General features: G+C 39.5%; 1 protein-coding gene and 1 pseudogene across 4 annotated transcripts in view; both read left to right on the forward strand.

Moving 5' to 3' along the window:
• The window catches only part of IFT43 (intraflagellar transport 43), a 108187-nt gene that overhangs the window by 13966 nt on the left and 71023 nt on the right, over positions 1 to 23198 (forward strand). The gene's annotated exons all lie outside the window — the stretch shown is intronic.
• Positions 12485 to 21357, forward strand: LOC129049934 (ubiquitin-conjugating enzyme E2 L3-like; annotated as a pseudogene).

The raw sequence follows: 23198 nt of genomic DNA on the forward strand, positions 1-23198 counted from the left end.
ATTCATATATACATTCATATATATTCATATATACATTCATATATATTCATATATATATTCATACATATGTTCATATATATACGTTCATATATATACGTTCATATATACGTTCATATATATACGTTCATATATACGTTCATATATATACGTTCATATATACGTTCATATATATACGTTCATATAGATACGTTCATATATACGTTCATATAGATACGTTCATATATATACGTTCATATAGATACGTTCATATATACGTTCATATAGATACGTTCATATATACGTTCATATAGATACGTTCATATATACGTTCATATAGATACGTTCATATATGTGTTCATATAGATACGTTCATATATGTGTTCATATAGATACGTTCATATATGTGTTCATATAGATACGTTCATATATGTGTTCATATAGATACGTTCATATATATATGTTCATATATACGTTCATATATATATGTTCATATATATACATATATATGTTCATATATACGTACATATATATGTTCATATATACGTTCATATATATGTTCATATATACGTTCATATATATGTTCATATATACGTTCATATATATGTTCATATATACGTTCATATATATATGTTCATATATACGTTCATATATATGTTCATATATACGTTCATATATATATGTTCATATATACGTTCATATATATGTTCATATATGTATATATATGTTCATATATGTACATATATGTTCATATGTATGTTCATATATATGTACATATATGTTCATATATATGTTCATATATATGTACATATATATGTACATATATATGTTCATATATATGTACATATATGTTCATATATATATGTTCATATATTTTTAATTTTTTGTAGAGATACAATCTCACTGTGTTGCCCAGGCTGGTCTCAAACTCCTGGCCTTAAATGATCCTCCTACCTCGGGCTCCCAAAGTGTTGGGATTACAGGCATGAGCCATCACACCTGGTGCATTTATATATATTTTTATATACATATTTATAAGTAGAATTTTATTCATTCATTCACTTATTTATCCTACATTTAATATACACTTTCTGATACAAAATGAACAAGAAAACTTCATATTCTAATTGGGAAACCACACACCTAGACCAAAAATTGTAATTATGAAGTAGTATCTGAGATCAGGAACCCAGAAGGATCACCTCACCCTGCCTAGGAGTTAGGGAAGGCTTTCTAAAAGAGGCAGTTCTTGAAGTGGGTTGACATGAACGAGTAGGAATTTGCTAATGAGCAAGGAGGGCAAAAAGCCATTTCTGGCGGCCTGCAAAGCCTGTTCTAAGACATGCCATTGCACAGGGGCTGGGGGTTTTTAGGGCATGGTAAAACCGTTTAATGTATTGGGAACATAGGCCTGGCATTCCAAATGGAGAAATAAGAGTTTGTTTTCTATGTTGTAGGGAGCCCACAAAGATTTTAAAGCAAAGAATGACGTTACCGACTTTGTTTTCTAGGAAGATGAATCTGGCAGCTACACTGGAGGATAGAGTGGGAGAGCTTGTTGGCAGGGAGATCGCTGGGAGGCGGTTGGAGCAGTCCTTCTGAGAGGTGATGAAGGCATCAACCAAGGCAGCATTCCCAAACTTCAGGCATTTCCCCATCATTTTAACAGTTTTACATTTTTACAGTTACAATACATACCACTCACATTATTAACTTTTCTCTTTAAATCAACTTTCCTTTTATACTTAAATGCATTTATTTTTAAAAAATATTTTCAATGAAATGATCATTTGTGGTATTTATATTTTTCTTAGTATACATAACATACATAACTGGCTTTTTTTTTTTTTTTTGAGACAGAGTCTCGCTCTGTCACCCAAGCTGGAGTGCAGTGGCGCGATCTCGGCTCACCACAAGCTCCGCCTCCTGGGTTCACGCCATTCTCCTGCCTCAGCCTCTCGAGTAGCTGGGACTACAGGCACCCGCCACCACGCCTGGCTAATTTTTTTTTTTTTTGTATTTTTAGTAGCGACGGGGTTTCACCATGTTCGCCAGGATGGTCTCGATCTCCTGACCTCATGATCCTCCTGCCTTGGCCTCCCAAAGTGCTGGGATTACAGGCATGAGCCACTGTGCGTGGCCATAACTGGCTATTTTTAAAAAGGTTCATCTATTTACCTTTTCCAGGCATCTCACCAGTGGCATATGTGCCTTACTTTGGGAAACAATAAACAAAAAGCTGGCGGAGGGGTCTAAAGAAGAGAGGTCAGTGACAAGAGACCTGTTTGAGGGCAGGCAGATAGGATGTGGTAACAGATTGGCTGTTGGAAGTGGGAGAAAAGGAGAGTCTGGAGTTGAGCCCACTTGTAGCTGAAAAGACTGAATGGATAATGACGTTTTTGAGACTGAGAATTTAAGAGTCTTAGCAGTTGGTGAACAAGAAAGGATAATTATTTCAATTTGGGACATGCTGAATTTGAGTTGCCTTCAGGATTTTCAAAGAGGTCTGCCAAGTTGAAAATGTGGTATGGAGCTTAAGAGAGAAAGTTGGAAACTAGTGATAACAGATGTGGGGGTCATTGGCATATATTCTAGGGTCTCTATGAAGAACCTATAGCATGAACTCCCGATTCCTTTTTTGACACATAGACCCTTCATGATCTCCAAGTGCAAACACATTTTCAGTAGAGAAGCAGTATGATTGGATTTGCATCTTAGAAAGAACACTTTGGCAACAATTGGACGGGGATTGATCCAGGTTTTGTGAGTCCTGAAGCTTATGCAATTTGGAGGCCTTCTTTAAGAAAAACAATTCAAAATTATAGATTCAAAATCAGGTATAAAATCAAATACTTATAATTGGAAAAAAAATCATAGCTGAGTTACTGGAGTCTGATGTTCAGATGCCTGTCTTCAGAGACCTTGTTAGGCAATTTACCAGAAATACTTATGTAGAAATGCCTCCTGATTGGAACCTAGCTTCCCCTCACTATCTAGAATTCTCTGTAACTTCCAGGGGTCCATGCAGGCATGTGATGTAGATTTGAGGTAGGTGAGACTGGAAGCAGGGAGACCAGGTAGGACCCTGCTGAAGGAAGGCAGAGCATGAATTTGTTAAGCCTTAATTTGCATGGTTGTGCAAGTTTCTCCAACACCCCTGAGCAGGCTGGATCTTGACACAGTGGAAGCAGGTAGTTGGCTTGATCCAGGCTTTAGGGGGTGTCTTGGTCTGTTTTATGCTGCTGTAACAGAATGCCACAGAGTGAGTAATTTATGAACAACAGACATTTATTTTCTCGCACTTCTGGAAGCTGGGAAGTCCAAGATCAATGTGCTGGCATCTGGTGAGGGCCTTTGTGCTGAGTAATCCCATGGCAGAAGGTGGAAGGGCAAGAGGGCATATGAGAGGGAGAGTCAAAAGGGGACTGAACTTATCCTTCTATAAGGGACCCACTCTAGTGATAATGGCATTAATCCATTCATGAGGGCAGAAGCTCTCATGGCTTAACCACCTCTTAAAAATCCCACATCTTGGCCGGACATGGTGGCTCACGCCTTTTATCCCAGCACTTTGGGAGGCCAAGGTGGGTGGATCACCTGAGGTCAGGAGTTCAAGACCAGCCTGACCAACATGGTGAAACCCCATCTCTACTAAAAATACAAAATTAGCTGGGCGTGGTGGTGCACGCCTGTGATCCCAGCTACTCAGGAGGCTGAGACAAGAGAATTGCTTGAACCTGGGAGGCAGAGGTTGCAGTGAGCCAAGATGGCACCATTGCACTCCAGCTTGGGCAACAAGGGTGAAACTGTGTCTCAAAAAATAAAATAAATAATAATCTCACATCTTAATACTGTTACAATGGCAATTAAATTTCAACCCAAGTTTTGGAGGGGACATTCCAACCATAGCAAGGGGAAGTGTGGTAAAAAGATAAGGGGGGTGGCATGATGTCATCGACCTTGGGAATGAGCTAGCTTGATAGGGAAAGAAGTGACACCAAGAAGGAAGTTGTTAGATAAGGAGGGAAGGAGGGGACTGGATATTTCAGATATGGAGCAGTTCCATTTATGACTGGAGTTTCAAAAAGTAGCAACAAGGCCATTGGCATTTAAAGGGTCTGGGAACCACAAGGCTAAACATTAGAGCTGTTCATGTGAACACTAACTTTGCTTAGAATAATGAGAATAGTTGTGGAGAGGGAGCCAAATGCCCAAATTTTTGGTCAGTGTGTGCTCAGGGCATTGTTATTGACAGGAACGAAGGAGAGAGGTGGTATAGCTGAAAGGTACAAGTTTTGAAAAAAGTGTTTCATAATAATTTGGAAGAGTAATGGTCTAGAGGAACTTTGGGGAGTGAAACAGGAGTATTGTCTTGGGACTTGGGTTTGCAGGGTTTTAAAGAATGAGCAGAATCTACTTGAAAGAGCTGCGAGAGCAACGAAGTCCGTGGGGGAAGCCAGGATTTAGGAGAGGCAAGGAGATGGAGAGAATGTGCTGTGAATATAGAATATCTAATCTGCTTAGAAACCATAAGGTTGTGATCAGAAAGCTTCATTGAAATCATTACCTAGGCTAGATTTCTTTTTATTATGTGACATGTCAGTAATTACTGAAAAGGAACAGAATGATAGTAAAATATTCTTTAAATAATGATACTTTACAGGAAAAGGGTACTGACTAATGTCGAATGTCGTTGGTGATAGACTGAAACATTTCTGGTCACATGCTTTTACCCAGTATAATAGAGAGTTATGTCACTGTGTTTAGCCCATTGCTTTTATGTTCCATTTTAATTCCTCCATTGGCTTTTAGGTATAGTTTTTTGTACTTTTTTTTTTTTTTTTTTGTTTAGTGATTGCTCTAGGATTTAAAATATGCATCCTTATCACTGGTTACATAGAGTTAATATTATACCGTGGCCGGGTTTGGTGGCTCACTCCTGTAATCCCAGCACAGCACTTTGGGAGGCCGAGGCGGGTGGATCAAGAGGTTAGGAGTTCAGGACCAGCCTGGCCAACGTAGTGAAACCCCGTCTCTACGAAAAATACAAAAATTAGCTGGGCGTGGTGACACACGCCTGTAATCCCAGCTACTTGGGAGGCTGAGGCAGGAGAATTGCTTGAACTGGGACCCAGGAGGCAGAGGTTACAGTGAGCCAAGATCGTGCCACTGCACTCCAGCCTGGGCTACAGAGCGAGACTCTGTTTCAAAAAAAAAAAATTATACCACTTCATATAAAATGTGAGACCCTTGCAGCCATTAAGTCCATTTGTCCCCCCAGTCCTTTGTGGTATTAATAGCATATATTTTAAAACTATTTATATTAAGAACTTTGCAATACAGTTTGTCGGGTTTTTGTTTGATTTTGTTTTTGAGACAGAGTCTCACTCTGTTGCCCAGGCTGGAGTGCAATGGCGTGATCTTGGTTCACTGCAACCTCTGCCTCCGAGTTCAAGTAATTCTCCTGCCTCAGCCTCCCAAGTAGCAGGGATTAGAGGCGCCCACCACCCACCCGGCTAATTTTTGCATTTTTAGTAGAGACAGGATTTCACCATGTTGGCCAGGCTGGTCTCAAACTCCTGACCTCAAGTGATCCACCTGCCTCGGCCTCCCAAAGTGCTGGGATTACAGGCGTGAACCACCACCCCCAGCCCAGTTTGTCATTTTACTTTAAACAGTTGTCACTGAGAGATATTCTGCCTTTTTTATTGTTCTTCATTTCTTCCAATAGATCTAAGTTTCCATCTGGGGGTGTCATTTCTCTTTAGCCTGAAGAACTTCCCTTAGCATTTCTGGTAGTACAGATTTGCCAAGAACAACTTCTCTATCTAGTTTATCTGAAATCTGAAAATGTTTTCATTTCATCCTCATTTTGAAGGATATTTTATATTGATATGGAATTCCAGATTGAGAGTTTTTTTTTTCTTTCAGCACTTTAAAAATTGCCATACCTTTGTCCTCTGGCCATTTTTCCCCTGATTGTTCTGTATATAAGTCTTTTCTCCTCCCTCTGGCTGCTTTAAAGATTTTGTCTTTATCTTTGCTTTTTAGCACTTTGACTATGATGTGACTGTGTGTCATTTTCTTTGATTTTTTTCTGTTTAGGATTTGCTAAGGTTTGCAGATCTCGCAGTTGATATTTGTCACCCCAAATTTGGAAAGTCTTAGGCGATTACTTCTTCAAATATCTATTCTGCCCTATTTTCTCTCTCTTTGTGCCTGGGACTCTAGTTGCATAAATGTTAGACTACTTGATATTGTTCCATAAGTTTGTTGTATGTTTTTTGTTCTGAAGCCTTAATTTTTTTTCCTATCTTTTGTCCTTTTGTCCTTCAGATTGGGTATTTTCTATTGATCTGTCTTTAAATTCACTGATGATTTTTACTGTTGTGTTCAAACTGCTGTTAAGCCCAACTGATTTTTTTCATTTTAGATATTTTACTTTTAAATTAGAAATTTCCATTTATTTTTCCCCATCTGTTTTTTCCTACATAGCTTCTGTTTCTCTCCTAGATTTCCCATCTGTTCATTCATTATGGCCGTCTTTTCCCGTAAGTCCTTGAACATACAGCTGCTTATAAGCTCCTTATATAGCTGCTTTAAAGCTCTTGTCTGTTCATTCTAACATCTGGGTCATCCTGGGGTCAGTTTTTATTGTCTACTTTTTCTTCTGACTATGGGTCACATTTTCCCACTTCTTCATATGTCTAGTAATTTTTGTTTGTACATAAGACATTGTAGATGAAAAGTTACAGTAACTCTGGAATTACCTTCCTCTGAAAAGTGTTTATTTTTGTTTTAGTAGGCAGTTAAACTATTTGTGGATCACCTTAAACTTGTGGGAACTTGGTTTTGGATTGTGTTAGGCTGGGTCTATTTTGGTTTTACCCTTTGTCCTAGAGCAAATCCCATAGTCCTGGGACATGGTCTTTACTCCTCAGATGGCCCTTCTGGGATTTCGGTGAAAGACCCAATGTTTCTACCAAGCACCTCTAACTTTGTGGAACTCAAACTCCAAACTCTGCCTCCCTTGCAATGAAATTTCATCTCTACTCAGCTTTTTATTATCCTTTCAGCAGTTGCTTTTCACTGGGTTTCTTGGAGTCTCCTTTATGCATGTACAATTCAGGTATTGACTAAGAATTTTAGAGAAATTTGTGTAACATATTTGGGGGCTCCCTTCTTCTCGGGATTTTCCCCTATTTCTAGCCACTGTAGCAGCCCCAAGCTTTGTTCTTAAAGCCAATAAAATTCCATCTTTCTGCTGGAGTTGCAGCTACCCAATTGCTGTATAGACTGAGTGCATTCACACTCAGAGAATCTATTTGAGCATGGATTTTTACCAGTCCAGTTCTTTTCTTTCGAGGATAAAATCTCCTTCAGTTTCTGCCTGCTTTTGTTTCCTCTCCGTTATCTTCTAATAGTGGTTTTATATGTTTTGTCCAAAGTTATAATTATTATCTGTGTGATAATTAGTTGAATACATACTACTTTCCCATTATGTGCCAATTGCTTTTGGACTGTTTCAACATACACTTTTTTTTTTCAGGTGATATTATTGGTGAGAAAAGAATGAGAGCGATTGTTGCAGAGACAGTTTGTGTCCATTTTCCCTTGGGACTAGTGACAGAGACGTTCTGATATATTAGCTATCGAGACAGAAAGTGTTCTGACATTAGTGGTGCAACTTGGAAGTAATGACCAGAAACATGGGTATGAAAGGGGCCCAGCGACCAGAGCTAAGTCACCAGAATACAAGTGTTCATCCATGCGGATGCTGTGCTGAGCACTAGGAAAGGTTAATCTAAAAAGGCCTCTAGAGTTAGAGAGGTTGGCAGCGTGCTGTTTCAAGGGCGGGAGTGGGGAGGGTCTTTCTGTGCAGCTTCAAGCTGAGTAGTAAAATTTATGGATTAAGTGACTGTTCCTAGGTCCTGCCTTTCATGTTAGGCCATTGTCAGCTGGGATGGTAGAGGAGCTGGCCTTCAGCCTTGCTCATTTGAGAAAGGGTGGGAAAAGAACCTAAGAAATTAACCTGGGGCTTGGACTGATAAGCTGAAAAAGAGACTGTAGCATGTTTTAACACTGGTGTATGCATAAGGAAGTTTTTACTGATAGGAGAAATCCAAGAACAATGTAGTAAGTTTTTTGTAAGCTAAATTTATTCCATTTAAAGGACCATTTCTTATCCTGGTTTGTGTCCTTTCTAATTTGGGAAGATTAGAAAGGTCCATTCTTTAATGAAATGATTTTTTAACCATTTAAGAAATGGTTAAAAAAAAGTTCTTAACAAAATTAAAAGCTGTTAAGCTGTACTGCCAATCCACACAAACAGAAATTTGCTTTTTGAAATATTAATAGTTTATGAAATCCAGAAGTTTGGGAAACAGTTCTAGAAGTTTAAAAAATATTTTTTAGGATTACTGGGGACACTTTTTTTTTTTGAGACAGAGTCTCACTGTGTCGTCTAGGCTGGAGTGCAATGGTGGGATCATGGCTCACTGGAGCCTCTATCTTCTAGGTTCAAGCAATCCTCCTAGATCAGCCTCCTGAGTAGCTGGGACTAAAGACATGTGCCACCATGCCTGGCTAATTTTTTCTATTTTTTGTAGAGATGGGGTCTCACTTTGTTGCTCAGGCTGGTCTTGAACTCCTGAGCTCAAGCAGTCCTCCTGCTCTGGCCTTCCAAAATGTTGGGATTACAGGTGTGAGCCACTGCGCCTCTGCTGGGGCCACTTTTCAAATGGTATATAGTAGGGATAGTGAAATGTGTACTAATTTGCTAGCCATGACCTTGCTCTATACTTATAGTGTCTTCTCCTTGGGCTCCCACAACTAAGGCAAGATTAAGAACTGCAGTGTGAAACCTGCAGTGTCCCTGGTCTCACCACTGTGTGACACAGAGTGGGGAATGAAGCTGGGCATTTCTCTCTAGGTCTCATGTGATGGGGGCTGCCAGCCCATGGGTTAATGCTTCTCTCACCTCTTTTCCGTTATCACCCTTGAGGAGTCTTGTGAGAGATCAGGTTTCCTAAAGCATCAGGGTTACATCTTGCTTCTACTGCTCTCAGCTTGCTCCAAGTCATTCCATCCTGGCTTTGGTTGAGGTAGCAAGTCTAGACTGTGCTTATACAAAGTCACTAAGTCATGTGCCAGGAGGGGTTGCTTCTTAGAGTGTTGGGAATTTACACCTTCAATATTATGCACATTTCTGGCTACACACATGCTGGGTTGATTTTAATAAACGGAAAGGAGTTAAGAGAATGACAGAAATATATAGGTTTTGATTTATGATGAATGTTGAAAAGAATGTTTATGTTGGCTGAATGGCAGAAAGTATGGGGAAATGGGGCATGTCTTTATAAGTGTCTGAAAGGTATATAGAACCAAGAAGAGGAAGAAGGGAGAGCTGATTTAGGATGACCCAAAAGGATGTAATTGAGATTAAGAAGAGGCCATCCAAGGTGGGAAAGTCCAGGGTGAATTTGAAGAATGGTTTTCAGGGCTGAAATCTGTTCTCTTTGGATCAGCCTCTTCAACAAACTACTGGCAGCCCTATCCCATGAGTCACTTAAATTGGGCAGTTTGATGACTCTGTATTGAGCTGTGGGATATGGCTCTTTTTATTATAGGTTATGTATGAATATTTGGGAAGTGCGACACCAGTAGAGCATTTACCAAACATTGTGGCTGTCCTGAGCATCACGTTATGTCTCAGTGAGCTACAGAACTGTGGTTTCCTTTTCTTGATTTGGGCAGCTTTCAAGGATATGTCTCTCTTCAGGAAAGCTGGAATAGATAATTGGATCCCTAGAATGAAATATGTGCAAGGCCTTCCCCAAGTAAAAGGCCCTATAACACCTGGCCACCAGAAACTTCCATTGTCTCAACCCTAAGCATTAAGGATTTCTCTTCTGAAGTCTGTATTTTATTACTATTATTATTATTTCTGAAAATAATATAATAGCCACTGTTATCACTATTAGGAGTCTACTCTATGCCAGGGATTTTCTCCAGTGTCTACAGTAGACCTGCAAGGGACTCATGATCATTCTCATTTTACACATGAGGAAAAGGAGGCTCAGTGGAGATATAATGAGCCCAAGGCTGCCCAGCTAGAAAGAGACATTTCTAGAATTTGAACCCAGGACTGTCCCTCCTTCCTGCTCCCTCTTCCTTTCCTCCCTCTCCCCACCTTTAAATAGCTTTTCCCCTTTGCTTCCTTGTGGCAAAATCACATGTCGTCCTTGATTCAGTCCCTCCTTCAAAGCTACTCCACTGTTGGTATGAGGAAAATATCTTCTAGCATGCAGTAAAGACACAGCTATTTTCCAAGTGCAAAGATTTATACTGAATGCAGCCTAACACAGCTTGGCACAGTGTTCAAGCTGTTATTAATATGATTTTGGCATCACTTTTTAATTCTGACTTTGCCCTTAACGCTTCCCTCAATCTAATCCTTGACTTGCCTCATTAAAGGGGTAAGGATTAGACCATGCTATTTTCTGGACCTCCTATCTTATTGAACATATTTGTGTCATTGACAGGTACATCTTACCTTGAGCCCAGGAAATAAATGAAAGAGATGGTCCTTTCAGTTTGCCCTTGCCGGGTCTTAGATTTGTATTATCGGTCTGGATTGTTGGGCACTTTGTTTCAGCCCAGATTGGTTGTTTTCTATGGCGGTTCTGTTCTTTCAAGCCCGTTCTAGCTGGCATGCAACTAGCTGCTAGGCAATCATGTATCATCTGTTTCATTGCAAAGCTCAGGTATCAGATGCACCTGGGTTTGAATCCTTGCCCTGTTATTTACAAATAGTATGATTTTTAGCTGAGTTAATCTCTAAGCCTAGTTTCCTCATCAGTAAACTTAGTATGTAGTAGTACCCACTTCATCATATCATAAGATTCAGCAAATAACCCTCCTAAAGCTTTCACGTTTGGTGAAATAGACATTGGATATTATTATTTTATCATTAGCTTTGAATTCGTTAATATATTATTTCTAATTACCTAGCTTGGCTTATTCACCAACAGTCAAGTCTTTATGCTTACATATTCTCATTTCTCTCTATAGCCTGTGTTCTCTCTATTTTTGTCTCTGTTTCCTTCATTTCAGCTTAAATGGATAAGTGTTTGGTGTTGCCATTTACATCTGTTTTGCTTAGGTACCTTCCTCCTAGGTACCTTCTTCTTAGGTACCTGAATTCAGTTTGCCACAATTCATACATCCATAGAATTACAGAATTTTGGAAGTGGGAGGAATCACTTCTACCATGAAGAAAAACCCAGGGTTGTGGACCTAGTCTGTGGCAGAGCAAGGACTAGAAGCCAGAAGCCAGATTAGTTGGTGTCTCATTTAGTGGTTTTTTTTTTTGAGACAGAGTCTTGCTGTGTCACCCAGGCTGGAGTGCAGTGGTGCAATCTCAGCTCACTACAACCTCCGCCTCCTGGGTACCAGCGATTCTCATGCCTCAGCCTCTGGAGTAGCTGGGACTACAGGTACACGCCACCATGCCTGGCCAATTTTTGTATTTTTAGTAGAGACAGGGTTTTGCCATGTTGGCTAGGCTGGTCTTGAACTCCTGACCTCAGGTGATCCTCCCTCCTCGGCCTCCCAAAGGCTGGGATTGCAGGCGTGAGCCACCCTGCCCAGCCTCTGGTGTTCTTCTACCACATTGTTTTCTTCCCCAATTTCAGGTATACACAATTAAAATATATTCCACAGGAGGCTGGGGTGGGCAGGGAGGCACTTTTATCTAAAAGCACCTTCCTCCGTCACCTGTAGTCATGGCAGGGATCTTGAGACCCCGTGTTTTGGGTGTAGAGTAGTTTTCTGGTCCCCAGCATGTTAGGAATTACCAACCATTAGGTGGAGAATGTCCCATTTTTTTTCACTGAGCACATGCATCAAGGAACAACCTCCATGCTGGTACCCTCCTCCATACCAACCCTGCCTTTTTTCTTTTTTGTTAAACCTAAACTTTATGCATTTAGTTTCTTTATTGTTTTAACTTTTCATTAAAATTAGAAACACCCAGAAAAGTAGAAAAAATTAGTACAATGAACAACATATATCCATCAACTAGATTCAACTGTTACTACCATTTTGCCATATTTGCTTAAATTATAATTTATAAAATATTTTAAAATAGAATATATGTTTTATACATAATTTTTTGCTGAATTATTTCAAAGCAAATTATAGGCATCATAATATGTTACTTAGATACTTCAGCATATATCTAAAAAAAAGATATTTTCCTAGAAAGCCACAAGTTTACACCTAACAGTATGAATAATTTCCTAACACCATCTATTACCCACTCCAAATTTATTTTCCACTGTTGTCTTCAAAGTATTTTTATAGCTCTTTTGTTCACACCAGAATCCAGTCAAGAATCACACAATTAGATTTATTTCTTTTAAGTCTCTTTTAATTTAGAATAGTCCCCTAACTCCCTCACTTCTACTTTTTTTTTTTTTTTTTTTTTTTTAATGACAGGGTCTCACTCTGTTGCCCAGGCTGGAGTGCAATGGCGTGATCATAGCTCAGTGTAGCCTCAACCTCATGGGCTCAAGCTATCTTCTCACCTTAGCCTCCTGAGTAGCTGGTATTATAGCTGCACACCACCACACCCAGCTAATTATTAGTATTATTATTGGTAGAGATGGGGTCTTACTTTGTTGCCCAGGCTGGTCTTGAACTTCTGGCCTCAAGTGATCCTTCTGCCTTAGCTTCCCAAAGTGTTGGGATTACAGGCATGAGCCACTGCACCTGGCCCACTCCTATCTTTTTAACAGCATTGACACTTTTGAAGAGATCAGGCCAGTTTTTCTACCAGAGTTTCCCACATCCTGGGGTTGTTTGATTCTTTCTTCTAAGTGTCATTTTACTTATTACTTTCTCACCTGATTTCCAGTAAGCTGGAAATCAGATTGGAAGGCTTGATTAGATTCCAGTTGAATGGTTTAGGCAGGAAGTTTTCCTGGGTGGTGTCATGTGTTTCAAGTAGCAGCACATTACGTCCCACTGTTAATGCTGCTAAGTTTGATCACTGAGTTAGGATAGTGATAGATATCTCCATTGTTAAGGAATGTTTTTCTCCCCTGCAACTAGCATGTAATATATGGGTTGATTCTTTGGCACTGTGAAAATGCCCAGTTGCCCACCAGTCAGTCTTGTACCTAATGGCTTTAGCACTTACTGATGATCAGCTTTCTTTCTTATACATAAAATAGTCTTTGCATTTTGATATGTCCATTTCAGCTTGAGAGAACTATGTTTATTCACAGGAGTTCAGTTATAAGATTGAGTGATCCATTACCTTCCATGACCTTAAATCTACTATGGAGAAACTCAGTTCTCTGAAGGATTAGTTGTCAGACCCAGGGTTGAGGCAGGAGGAAGCAACTGGGAGAGTTGGAACTGTGCGTGGAGGACAGATTGCAGGAGTAGATGCCAGCCCTGAAGCGTATGCACATACCGTATTACTATCAGTCTTTTCACTCGCCAAGCATATAAAGAACAACTTTCTTGAATCTTCTCTCAGATTGCTGGAGAAAGAAAGGGAAGTTTGTTTTTAGTCAGTAATCTAAGATTGAATGTGGGAGCTGCATTGCCCCTAGAAGCTGGAAGATGGATGTGTGTGAAGTTTGCAATTGATCTTGCTTAACTAAATGTCTTTCTGTTGGAATTTATGCATGTATTTGGACTGGCTTTTTGAAACAGGTTGCAGTTTGGACTTAGAACTCTTGGCCTGATTCATATTTTGGGGTTAGGGTGGAGTTTCTCCAGGACTTCTGAGAGTGTGTGAGAAGTTTCTAAACTCAGAAGGCTCCTTTTTTGGCACTGCAGCATCTTTTCTGTTTTGGCATTTTAAGAATCTGGGGGAACCATATAAAGATCAGAAACAAGTCTGGCCCTAAAGACTCCCTCTGACATGGTAATTCCAGTTATTGAATCCTAGCCCATTCGGATGAGACCATATAAAGAGGCCATTTCCTGAAATTCCCGCTCTCTGCCTCTCACAGGCTCCTTTTTGTAGAAAGCTGGTATTTCAGGACTGCAACCGCCAGTCACGTGCTTCCATCTCTTTACTCACAGTCATTCCTGCCCCCTGTTTATTTTTGGAGAGAACACATTTTTGCTGCTTTTCAGGAGCTATGCAGGGTCCTGCCCCCTCCGTCCATCAGGCGGCAGCCCCAGCAGGCTGTGCTCATTTCCCACACTCGGAGACATGACTCCAGCTTTTAAGAAAGAACACAAGAGATGCACTGCCTAAGGACTACCGTCACTTGTTCCTATTTCTGTCCCTCTTGGTGTTACATATTTTAAGACTCTTTCTTTTTTTAAAACAAGTTTAGGGAATGTTACCTGGCAGTAAGTCAGCCAAAATTGGAAATCATTTGTCCAGCTGTTGTCTTGGGGCTGTGCCTCTGAATTTCAGGAGAGTAATTTAAAGAATAAACCAGGACTTTTGAATTCTAGGATCAGGCCTCCTCTTCTTTCTGGCTTTTAAGTTTGTTTGAGCTCTAATGCTTCTCTTCCATGTAGTTTCTTTCTCTTCTCCTTAACACAGGGATAGAAAATAGATTCTTCCAAAATGCCAATTCAAACAGATGTCTTCTCAAGTGCTTGGTCAAGGAGGACTCTTGAGTTGATGGGCTTTAGGAAAAAAAATGCCACGACTGTCTTAGGCTGCCTGAAGATTAAGTTTTTAGCTTCAATGATGGAGCAGGAGTAAATTCTTTTTCCTGTAAATGAGTAGGCCATTAGGTAGAGAACTCAGACTCATAACATTTGAAAAACAAAATAAATCATGCATTTGTGTCTTCCTCTGCTCTGTGGGAAGGACCCCTGGTCCAAATGGAAAGATCTGTGAATAAAGGGCTTTAATTTCTCATCAGTCCAGGCAGGGACTGGAGCTTTGACAGTTGAGCTGGTGAGGGCATTCACACCCCCGTACGTTCCCTAGCATCTGATCTGCCACCTCCGGGAAGGGAAGGCCAGCAGTCCTGGCAGCTGGTCATAAAAGGAGCAACAGCAGTGGCTGGCCTAGGTATGTGTCCTGTGTTTCAGATTGCCCTGGGGAGATAGCTGTTTTTTTGAAATGGGGATAACTAGGTGTCTAGGTGTCATGATACCTCTTAGGGAGAGCAGCCAAGTATTCAGAGACTGGACTGTCTATGCAAAAGAAACCAACTAGACCTTTAAAATCATATTGCTGGGGAAACGAACAGCACCAAATCCAAAATGGCAGCCAGCAGAAGGCTGATGAAGGAGCTTGAAGAAATCCGCAAATGTGGAATGAAAAACTTCGTAACATCCAGGTTTGAGGAAGCTAATTTCTTGACTTGGCAAGGGCTAATTGTTCCTGACAACCCTCCATATGATAAGGGGGCCTTCAGAATGGAGATCAGATTTCCAGCAGAGTACCCATTTAAACCACTGAAGACCACAGTTAAACCAAAACAAAGATTTATCACCCAAACAATGACAAAAAGGAGCAAGTCTGTCTGCAAGTAATTAGTGCTGAAAACTGGAAGCCAGCAACCAAAACTGACCAAGTAATCCAGGCTGTCATAGCACTCGTGAACAACCCCCAGCCCGAGCACCCATTTCGGGCTGACCTAGCTGAAGAGTACTCTAAGGACTGTAAAAAATTCTATAAGAATGCTAAAGAGTTTACAAAGAAATATGAGGAAAAGCGACCCATGGACTAAAATCTACTACAGTTGATTCCAGCAAGTATGAGCAGAGACCCCAAGCAGTGCATTCAGGACTCTGTGGAAAATTGACACGTGCTACCACCTGGCATTCGCTTGTGGCACTTACGAATTTTCCATAGTTTTCTTAGTCCAAAGTAGTCTAGGTAACCTGTAAAGAAAGGATTAAAAATTCAAGATGTTCTAAAAAAATCATATTGTTACAAGCTAGTCATCTGCTTACATTTCAGATTGTTTGTACTTAATTTCAAACTGCCACATTATGATCAAGTTGCATCAGCTTCCACTTAAGGCCTGCGTTGTAGAGTAATGAATGCTGAGGGTCTCAAACTCCCAAAGACGTTTCCCAGGGACCCTTAAAATATAGTGGTCAAGTAACAAAATTTTGCTACAGGAGAGTTATGTACCATCCCCAGTATCACTACACCCTTGGATCTGGTTGCTTCTGGAATGCTTTTTTCTTTACATTTCCAGTCCAGGACAAGCCCCACTTTGCCCATAAAGCTTCCTTGACCTCTCCTTCTCCTCAGCACTTCCTGAGTGTGTACAATTCTGTTTAGCTTTTAGACATATATTGTAAGCCTTATGCATGCTTATCAGAGCAGCCTTAATAATGCCCCAATGAAAACCACCAAGATGGCAAGAAAACTGCAAATTTTGGTGGAACTGCCCCATGGCTGAGGGATTTTTCTTCAGCTTCACTTTTGGACCCTGGATGCAGCCTCTTCCTGGAACAATTCTGTGTCTCCATCACTGACGCCTACTTCTCACTTCCATTGTGGCCTTATGGGTTTCAGATTAAGCCTGACATCCAATTACGTGGATTTCATACAGGCCTGATACACTGAACTCTGCGTGTTCTTGGCCTCATGGAACATTTGGGACAGGGATGACATCTTCTACTTTTTCTATTGCACCTAGTGCACATGGGACCAGTGCCGAGTTCCCCATGTAGGTAACAAGGTTGATGTCTGGGGAAGAGCATATAACTTGCTAATAGTTATTAATTAAGTCCGTCTCATTCAGACAGGGTATTTGTGTGTGCCCCTAACAAGACTCATATTAGGGGGTGTTTACAAAAATATTGCTAATCCTTGGACTTAGAGAACTAAATCATGTGTGTAAGGACTTTCCCTCAGGAGATAGGCATCTTCCTCTAAATGCCCAAGCCTACTTTGCAGAGAGCTACGCCTGCCTGTCTCTCCTCCTCTCCCCTCTGCTTCAGTGCTCTCTCCTGAGGTTCACCAGTGGGAAGCAAGCTAACTACCATAGCTCCTGACTCATTTTGCTCAGGGGATTTCTTTGCAATTTTTACTTTTCTGAGTGATCTCAATGTTTGGGTGGAGGAAATGAAAAGTAGCTTATACAGTTTTTATAATATATCAACTCCTAATGGCTTCAGTTATTAGTGAAAAAAATCCTTTGATTTTAGAAGTAGGTGTTAAACTGTATTGGCTTTGGAGGAGTGACTTTTAGCTGGTGATCGCTTTGTTTTGGAGCTGCTGGTACCATTTTATAATGGGAAGAAAATGAGAGGAAATGTGGCTTTGCGTTACCTCTAGGCAGAAAGGATTTTCACCCAATAGCCATGGCTTCCTTGGGTTTGTGGTTAAACAAGATAAAGCTGATCATTTTGGTTTTTAGACTCTTAGGGAACACTGTTAACCATTTGATATCCATTAGTAAAGTGACAGTTCAGGCCAGGCTCAAAGGAGCCATTTTAACTGGGGTAAGATGATATCTCAGTGTGGTTTTGGATTTGCATCTCTCTGATGATCAGTGATGTAGAACATTTTTTCATATACTTGGCCATTTGTGTGTCATCTTTTGAGATTCTTTTCAGATCCTTTGCCTGCTTTTTAATGGGACTTTTTTGGGTTTTTTGCTATTGAATTGTTTGAGTTTCTTGCATATTCTGGATGCTCGTTTCTTGTTGGATAAATAGTTTGCAGATATCTTCTCCTATAGTTTATCCTTACACTGTGTTAATTGTTTCATTTGCTGTGCAGAAGGTTTCTTTTAGTAGTTTTTATACTGTCAGGTCTTATGTTTAAATCTTTAATCCATTTTGATTTGATTTTTGTATATGGTGAGAGATGGGGGGTCTGGTTTTATTCTTCTGTGTTTGGAAATCCGGTTTTCCCAGTACCACTTATTGAGGAGACTGTTCTTTCCCTAATATGTTCTTGGTGTCTTTTTCAAAAATCGTTTGGTTAGAAATACATGGATTTATTCCTTGGTTTTCTATTCTCTTCCTTTGATCTAATTGTTTTTATACCAATATTATGCTGTTTTGGTTACTATAGCTTTGTAGTATTATATATTTTGAAGTCAAATAATGTGATGCCTCCATCTTTGTTCTTTTTGCCCAATGTTGCATTGGCTATTCAGGCCCTTTTGTGGTCCCATACAAATTTTAGGGTTGTTTTTTCTGTTTCTGTGAAGAATGTCATGGGTATTTTGATAGAATTGTATTGAACCTGTAGATTCCTTTGGGTAGTACAGTCATTCTAACAATATTAATTCTTCTGATCCATAAGCATGGGATGTCTATTTATTTATGTCTTCTTCAATTTCTTTCGTTAGTGTTTTGTAATTTTCATTGTAGAAGTCTTTCACCTTCTTGGATAAATGTATTCCTAAGTATTTTTTTGTAGCTATTATAAATGGGATTGCTTTCCTGATTTATTTTTCAACTAGTTTGTTATTGGTGTGTAGAAACACTACTGATTTTTGTGTGCTGATTTCGTATCCTGCAACTTCACTGAATTCATTTATTCGTTCTAAGAATTTTTTGATGGAATCTTTAGGTTTTTGTATTTATAAGATCATATCATCTGCAAAGAGGGACAATTTCACTCCTGTCTTCTAATTTGGATGAATTTTATTTCTTACTCTCAACTGATTACTCTGGCTAGAACTTCCAGGACTATGTTAAATAAAAGTGGTGAAAGTGGACATCCTTGTCTTGTTCCAGTTCTTAGAGGAAAAATGTTCCGCTTTTTTCCATTAAGTATGATGTTAGCTGTGGGTTTGTCATATGTGGCCTTTATTAAGTTGAGGCCTGATTTGTTCCTTCTGTGCCTGATTTGCTGAGAATTTTTATTATGAAGGGATGTTCAATCATATCAAATGCTTTTTCTGCATCTATTGAGATGATAATGTGGTTTTTATCCCTCATTCTGTTGGTGTTATATATCAGATTTATTGATTTGCTTGTGTTGGACCCTTCTTGCATCCCTGGGATAAATCCCACTTGATCATGGTGTACTATCTTTTTGATGTGTTGTTGGATTCAGTTTGCTCGTATTTTGTTGGGGATTTTTGCATCCTGTGTTCATCAGGGATGTTGGCCTATAGTTGTTGTGGTGGTGGTTGTGTCCTTATCTGGTTTTGGTGTCAGAGTAATACTGGCTTTGTAGATGAGTTAGGAAGAATTTCCTCCCATTCAATTTTTGGGAATAGATTGAGAAAAATTGGTGTTAGTTCTTTGTAAGTTTGGTAGAATTCAATAGTAAAGCTATCTAGTCTTGGGCTTTTCTTTGTTGGGAGGCTTTTTATTACGGATTCAATCTCATTACTTGTTAGTGGTCTGTTCAGGTTTTCTATTTCTTCCTGGTTCAATCTTGGTAGGTTGTACGTGTCCAGGAATTTGTCCATTTCCTCTAGGTTTTCCAATTTATTAGTATATACTTGTTCATAATAGTCTCTTACAATCCTTTGTATTTCTGTGGTATCAGTTGTAATGTCTCTTTTCTCATTTATGATTTTATTTATTTGGGTCTTCTCTCTTTTTTCTTGGTTGGTCTAGCTAGCAGTTTACTAATTTTATCTTTTCAAAAAACTATCTTTTGTTTCATTGATCGTTTGTATTTTTTTAAGTCTCTATTTTGTTTAGTTCTGCTCTGATCTTTATTATTTCTTTCCTTCTAGTGATTTGGGGTTTGGCTGGTTCCTGCATTTCTAGTTCCCTGAGGTGTGTTGTTAGCTTGTTCATTCAGAATCTTTCCTTTTTTTGATGTAGGTATTCATTGCTATACTTCCCTCTTGTCTCTGCTTTTGCTGTATCCCGTAGGGTTTTGTATGTTGTGTTTCTGTTTTCATTTGTTTCAAGAAATTTTTTAATTTTCTTCTTAATTTCTTCATTGATCCAATGGTTGTTCAGGAGTATGTTGTTTAATTTCTATGTATTTGTACAGTTTCCATAATTCCTCTTGTTATTGATTTCTAGTTTTATTCCATTGTCATCTGAAAGATATTTGATATGATTTTGGTTTTTAAAAATTTCTTGACATTTGTTTTGTGGCCTAACATATGGTCTATTCTGGAGAATGTTCCATGTGCTGATGAGAAGAATGTGTGTTCTGTGGCTATTGGATCAAATGTTTAGTAAATGTCTGTTAGCTTCATTTGGTTTAAAGTGCAGTTTAAATTCCCAGTTTTCTTTACTGGTTTTCTGTCTAGATGATCTCTCCAGTGCTGACAGTTGGATGTTGAAGTCACCAACTATTATTGTATTGAAGTCTATTTAGATCTAATAATATTTGCTTTTTATTATCTGGAGGCTCCAGTGTTGGGTACATATATATTTAGAATTGTTATATTGATCCTCTTATCATTATAGAATGACCTTCTTCACAGTTTTTGACTTAAAATCTGTGTTATCTCATGTAAGTATAGCTTCTCCTGCTTGCTTTTGGTTCTTATTTGCAGGAATTTTTTTCCATCCCTTCACTTTTAGTCTGTGTGTGTCTTTATAAGTGAAGTAAGTTTCTTATAGGCAGCAAATAGTGATGCTTTTTAATTCATCCAGCCAGTTTAGTGAGGAGTTTAATCCATTTACATTCAAGGTTATTATTGATGGCTAAGGACTTATTTCTGCCATTTTATTAATTGTTTTCTGGTTGTTTTATATATCCTTTTTTCCTTACTTCCTCTCTTAATTTTTATCATTGCAGTTTGATGGTTTTCTGAAGTGGTAATGTTTGAATTCTTTCTCTTTCTCATTTGTGTATCTGTTCTACTAGTGAGTTTTATACTGTCTTGTGTTTTCATCATGGTATATATTGTTCTTTCACTTCCATATACAGGACTCCCTTAATAATTTATTGAAGGGCTGGTCAGTGGTGATGAATTCCCTCTGGTTTTGCTTATCTGGGAAGGACTTTATTTCTCCTTCATTTTTGAATAATAGCTTTGCTGGGTATAGTAATCATAGCTGCCTTTTTTTTTTTCCTTTCAGCACTTTGAATATATCATCCCAAACTCTCCTGGCCTGTAAGGTTTCTGCTGGGAATTCCCTTATATGTGACTTGACACTTTCTTCCTGTTGTTTTTTTGAATTTTATCTTTGTTTTTGACTTGACATTTTGATTATAATGTACCTTGGAGAAGATCTTTTTGAGGTGAATCTATTTTGAGACCTTCAAGCTTCCTGTATCTGAATATCTATATCCCTTTCAAGACTTGGGAAGTTTTCAGCTATTATTGCGTTAATAGGTTTTCAGTACCTTTGCCCATCTCTTCTTCTGAGACTTCAAAAATTTTAATACTTGTTTTCTTTATGGTGTTGCATATGTCAAGTAGGCTTTCTTTATTCTTTTTTCTTTTTTGTCTGAGTTATTTCAAAAGACCTGTCCTCAAGTTCTGAAATTCTTTTTCTCCTGCTTGATCTAGTTTATTGTCGAAGCTTGATTGTATTTTTTCTTTCTTTCATTGACTTCTTCAGTTCCAGGATTTCTATTTGGTTCTTTTTTACAATGTCTGTCTCTTTATTGACTTTCCCATTCAGATCATGAATCATTTTTCTGATTTCTTTGTACTCTTTTTTTTGGAGACGGAATCTTGCCCTGTTGCCAGGCTGGAGTACAGTGGCGCAATCTCAGCTCACTGCAACCTCTGACTTCCTGGTTCAAGCAGTTCTCCTGCCTCAGCCTCCTGAGTAGCTAGGATTACAGGCATGCGCCACCACACCCAGCTAATTTTTGTACTTTTAGTAGAGATGGGGTTTCACCATGTTGGCCAGGATGGTCTCTATCTCCTGACCTTGTGATCTGCCCATCTTGGCCTCCCAAAGTGCTGAGATTATAGGCATGAGCCACCGCACTCGGCCTTCTTTGTACTGTTTATCTGTGTTCTCTCATACCTCACTGAGTTTATTTAATATCATTGTTTTGAATTCTTTTTCATCCATTTCATGGATTTTCTTTTCATTGGGATCTGTTACTGGAGGATTATTGTGTTCCTTTAAAGGTGTCATGTTTCCTTGTTTTTTCATGTTTCTTGTGTTCTTACATTGATATCTGTGTATCTGGTGTAATAGTTGCATCTTCCAGTCTTATGAATTGACTTCCATAGGAAAAGACTTTTCCTATAGATGTATCTATAGTGTTGGTTGGTTGGGGTGCTTTGGCTTTGATTCTGGATGTAGTTTTTATATATCTTCAGCTGTAATCAGCATCAGTGGGTATCTATGGGTTCTTTAGTGGCTTAGGCTATAGTTGTTATTGGAGGCTGTGACAAGGCTTTATTGCAAATGGGGATACCAAGTGGGCTGGTCCTTGGGCACCAGTGGTAGTGGTGGCAAGCCAGGTATGCTAGTCCCTGGGCCCCCCAGGTGGTGTACATGGGTTCTGGTGATGGTGGATCTGGGCAGGTCAGTCCTTAGGCCTCCAGTGCCTTGCTCAGGTGCCAGGGGTGGCAATGGTGGGCCAGGTGAGCCAGTCCCCAGGTAGTGCATGTGGGTGGGTTGTGGCTGCAAGCTGGGTAGACTGGCCATCCGGCTTTTGGGAGACATACATGGACACTGGTGGCAGGCAGGGTAGGCCTATTCCCAGGCCCCAGACTATGCATGGGTGGCAGACAGGGCAGAACGGTCCTTTAGATCCCAGAAAATGTGCACCAGTGGTGGTGGGCAGGGTGGATCCATCCTGTGCCCCTGGGTCATGTGTGTGCTGGCAGTGGTGGTGGTGGGTGGGGTCAGCCTATCCTCAGGCCCCTAGATGGCATACATGGGTGCTAGTGGTGGTGGGGGTTGGAGGCAAGTCAATCCCATAGCCTCTTAGACACTGTACTCAGTTACTGGCAGCAGTGGCAGGGGTTGGTGTAGGCCTCTTGAGCAGATTTTTAATCTATCCATCAATTTAGTTTATGTCTTCTAATCAAGTCTCACTCTTATATCTTTATTTTATTACTTTTTGGTTTATAAAAAGCAGAAGAGGAAAGGAAAATTAAAATTGCCTATAATGGAGTCCCCTGTCAGTCGTGTACATATAACTCATTAACACTAGGTAGTATATGTTGATAATCATTTCAAAAAATGAATCAAAAGCATATACTTACTGTTTGGTAACATGTTTTTGAAAATTAAAATGTATCAAACTTTCTTATATCATCGGGTTTTCTTATAACATGGCTTTTTGTTATTTGCATAGTATTTTCATGTGTATTTTACCATTTACTTAATTCCTTATTGCTAGCAATTTTGGTTGTTTCTAG

The sequence above is a fragment of the Pongo abelii genome, chromosome 15 (assembly GCF_028885655.2).
Source record: "Pongo abelii isolate AG06213 chromosome 15, NHGRI_mPonAbe1-v2.0_pri, whole genome shotgun sequence".
NCBI classification, from domain to species: Eukaryota; Metazoa; Chordata; class Mammalia; order Primates; family Hominidae; genus Pongo; species Pongo abelii.